General features: G+C 39.7%; 1 protein-coding gene across 6 annotated transcripts in view; it reads left to right on the top strand.

Annotated features, from left to right (window-relative positions):
• The window catches only part of LOC144976653 (uncharacterized), a 50,746-nt gene that overhangs the window by 12,415 nt on the left and 33,331 nt on the right, over nt 1-5,000 (top strand). For 2 of the 6 annotated variants that reach the window (XM_078920965.1, XM_078920968.1), the window contains exon 1: nt 1-2. This exon is cut by the window's left edge. The exons of the other annotated variants lie outside the window; for them this stretch is intronic. The gene's annotated coding sequence lies outside the window, so the exon portion shown is untranslated. The remainder of the gene's footprint in view (nt 3-5,000) is intronic. 6 annotated transcript variants of the gene reach the window in all.

Genomic DNA, 5,000 nt, shown 5'->3' with positions numbered 1-5,000 from the left:
TGGTAATTGATATCAACATAGAAGAATAAACACTAAGAATAATAATGACAATGATGATTGTGATGCTATAATAAATAATTTTAATATTAATAATAATATTTATGGATAATCCTAAGTGATTATAATTATAGGGCCTATCTATCATTTTTTATATTATATATCTTTTTAATTTTTGTAATTTTCCCCCATCAATTAAATTTTTATATTATAATTGTGGTATCTTATTTAAAAGATAACAAGACCAACAAAACAAAAAATTGAAAGAAAGAAAACTCCAGATCGTCATGTTTCCAAAAATCTAGTTGACTACATGTGGACAACAGAGTCAGACATTGTATCTAGGAAATATTGCGTATTGAGAAACCATGACTTATCAAGGGACAAAGATTTTGTTAAAAAATCAAAACTATTTTTTAAGGCTTTTTAAATAATGATAAAATATTAACTCAGTATATCACACTACAGTACAATATCCCAATAAAGGGAGGTGTAAATGATAAATGTTGCTCAAAAACATAAATAACAATGTGAAATTGAATGTAAGCTTCAATTTGATAAATGAAAACAGATAATGTGGATGTTTCAGGCTTCCTCTTTATCAACAAAACAGGATGAACGAAACACTACCGATAAATGAGATTATCTCATTCGTCTGTAGTGTTTCATTCATCCTGGGACTTGAACTGAGGACCTTCTGCTCCGATGGCGAATGTCATATTACGAGATCACATAGCCGCATGTGGCCTACCACTATCTTTAAATATGGAAACAAATATAGATTTCTTATTTGGGGTGATATTTGCCTTTGTTTATATCTTATCACTACCTCAAGTCAGGTACATTCACGCTTGGGAGTCGGGAGTAGCGGAGGGGGAGGGAGTAAAGTGTCATGCCCAAAGAGTCAATGTCAAAGAGTAGAAATGTGGGTTCAAAGATTCGAGGTTGAGCTTTTATATAGCGCAATATCCACTAAATGGGCTCAAAGCGCTTTACAAGGGGTCGCTGGTCAACAGCAACATTTAACATGTAGGACGGGACACGATGCCTGTAACAATATTTTTACCGGCAGAGACAACGCTGTTAACGGCCAGGTACTCATCTTACACCTGAGAGTGAGAGAATGTGAGTAGAGATCCTTTTCCAAGGACTCTACTATGCGCCGAGCAAGTCTCGAACCCCGGATCTTCAGACCGAAAGCAGTGTCATACCACCAGACCACATAGTCGCACAGACCAGATTGTTTTCATTTTAAAAAGTAGTCATTTAAAGCTAGGAGGCCTGTGGATTCAGAATTTGTCACAATTTATGAAGTGTTGAAATGACATGATTCAGAATTTGTCACAATTTATGAAGTGTTGAAATGACATGATTCAGGATTTGTCACAATTTTCTGAAGTGTTGAAATGACATGATTCAGGATTTGTCACAATTTTCTGAAGTGTTGAAATGACATGATTCAGGATTTGTCACAATTTTCTGAAGTGTTGAAATGACATGATTCAGAATTTGTCACAATTTCTGAAGTGTTGAAATGACATGATTCAGAATTTGTCACAATTTATGAAGTGTTGAAATGACATGATTCAGGATTTGTCACAATTTTCTGAAGTGTTGAAATGACATGATTCAGGATTTGTCACAATTTTCTGAAGTGTTGAAATGACATGATTCAAAATTTGTCACAAGTTTCTGAAGTGTTGAAATGACAGAGTGGCATATTAAATAAGATTCTATCGATCGCAAAGTACTTTCCACCTTATTTAAAGGATTCAGCTACCCTATCACCGCTGGGTGGACAATCAGATATAAAAAAAGATTTCGAATGGCCTGACGTACATCTGTTTCGGGCTGCTGATTAAGGGAGCCCCCCCTTGGAACGTGTGATATCTCTACGGAGTGGCTCATCACAGCACTCGAGTAACTGGAATGTTGGCTTCGTTGCCTGTTATTTTGGTGGCTGCCTTGTATTCAGTCCATCTGGACATAAATTAGTCCCATTCCTCAGTGGTGCCACTGAGGGAGATGACTGGGTGTTTGACTTTGTCTGCCCTAGAGGTAGAGGAAGTGTCATGGTCTTTGCTGTACAAATTTAGGAGGGCAATAGCCACACCTGTGTCGTGTTCTGCAGGTGTTTGGTACGTGCAGCCGGTGACCGGGCATACAATGGTTGGCTATGGGTGGTTGAAATCACTAAGTGTTTTAGTGACGATTTGGTGCCGATGACTTTTGATACAGCTGAAGTCGTTTGTTGTACACGAGAGACGTCTTTCTCGAAGAGATTCATGATGTCCATCATAAATAACCATAAGGCATTTGGTTGGTTTGAACTTGTTTTATTTACATCTTGTTAGTTTCTTTCAAACCTCACAATGATGGACATCTAAAGAATAATAAAGATTTTACGTACATGATAAATAATCCTCTAGTTTTTCATGTACCATCAAAATATGGAATTTTTTTCCCAAGAATATGAAAAAAATTAATGGCCAAATTGAGTATGGTCGATGCAGTGATGCCAAAACTCCGGTTTGACCGGAAAAAACTCCGGTCTGGAGCCAAAAATTCCGGGCTCCGGGCAACTTCCGGTGAGGTCAATTTGTTCCAAGGATACCCCCCCCCCCCCCCCCCCCCCCCCCCCCTTCCAACCACCACATCATCATCGAGCCACTAGTATTACAGCCATCATCACTACCACTACAACTGCAACCACCACAACATCATCATCACTACCACTACTACAGCCACCACCACCACAGCATCATCAGTACCACAACTACTACTGCAACCACCACCACATCATCATTACTACCAGTACCACAACTACCATCACCATTACAATCACCACCACCACATCATCACTACCACTGCTACTACAACTACCACTACTACTACAACCACGACACCACATTATCACTACCACTACTACAACTACACCACCACCGCCACATCATCATCACTACCACTACTACTACAACCACCACCACCACATCATCATCATCACTACCACCACTACTACAACCACCACAACCACATCGTCATCACTACTACTATTGCAACCACCACCACATCATCATCACTGCAACATCAACTACCACTACAGCTACCCCTACCACATCATCATCACTACCACTACTACTACAACCACCATCTCCACCACATCATCATTACCACTACTACTACAACCACCACCACATTATCACTACCACTACTACTACAACTACCTCCACCACATCATCATTATCACTTAAACTACAACCACCACCACCACATCATCATCACTGCAACTACCACTACTACGTCAACCACCACTACCACATCATTATCACAACTACTACAACCACCACATCATCACTACTACTACAACCACCACCACTACATCATCATTACCACTACTACTACAACCACCATCACCACATCATCATCACTACCTCTAATACTACTACAACCACCACCACATCATCATCATCATCACTACCATCACTACTACAACCACCACCACATCACCATCATCACTACCACTACTACTACAACCACCACCACATCATCATCACTACCATTACTACTACAACCACCACCACATCCTCATCACTACCACCACTACTACTACTACAAGCACCACCACCTCATCTTCATCACTACCACCACTGCTACTACTACAACCACCACCACTTCATCATCATCACTACCACTGCTACTACAACCACCATAACCATTCGTCATCACTACCACTAATACTACTATACTACTACTGCTCCAACCACTACTACTACTATTACTACTATACTACTGCTGCTACAACCACTACTACTACTACTACTACTACTACTACTACTACTACTACTACTACTACTACTACTACTACTACTATTACTACTACAACCACCACATCATCATCACTACCACTGTTACTACAACCACCACCACCACCACATCATCATCACTAACACTACTACTACAACTATCACAACCACATCGTCATCACTACCACTACTACTACTACTATTACAACCACTACTCCTACTACTACTACTATACTACTGCTGCTACAACCACTACTACTACTACTACTACGTCTACTACTACTACTACTACTACTACTACTACTACTACTACTACTACTACTACTACTACTACTACTACTACTACTACTACAACAACCACCACTACAACATCATCATCACTACCTCTACTACTACAACCACCAGCACCACATCATCATCACTACCACTTCAACCACCAGCACCACATCATCATCACTCCCACGACTACTAATACAACCACCACCATATCATCATCACTACCATTACTACTACAACCACCACATCATCATCACTACCACTGTTACTACAACCACCACCACCACCACATCATCATCACTAACACTACTACTACAACTATCACAACCACATCGTCATCACTACCACTACTACTACTACTATTACAACCACTACTCCTACTACTACTACTATACTACTGCTGCTACAACCACTACTACTACTACTACTACGTCTACTACACTACACTACTACTACTACTACTACTACTACTACTACTACTACTACTACTACTACTAACTACTACTACAACACCACCACTACAACATATCATCACTACCTCACTACTACAACCACCACACCACATCATCATCACTACCACTTCAACCACCAGCACCACATCATCATCACTCCCACGACTACTAATACAACCACCACCATATCATCATCACTACCATTACTACTACAACTACCACATCATCATCACTACAACTACTACTTCAACCACCACCACCATATCATCATCACTACCACTACTACTACAACAACAACCACTATCGTATCTTCATCACTACCACTATTACTACAACCACTAACACCACATCATCCTCACTACCACCAGTACTACAATTTCTACCATTGGGTTTTGGCACTTTACTTAATTAAAGTAAGGAAACTTTGGGATTGTATTTAACAATGTGTTTATGTATCATAATATAATTCTAA

The sequence above is a fragment of the Berghia stephanieae genome, chromosome 7, assembly GCF_034508935.2.
Source record: "Berghia stephanieae isolate SIO BIC M18660-M18661 chromosome 7, UCSD_Bste_1.3, whole genome shotgun sequence".
Classification (NCBI taxonomy): Eukaryota; Metazoa; Mollusca; class Gastropoda; order Nudibranchia; family Aeolidiidae; genus Berghia; species Berghia stephanieae.
The sequence above is the reverse complement of the archived record's forward strand: the minus strand, read 5'-3'. Positions and strand labels throughout refer to the sequence as shown.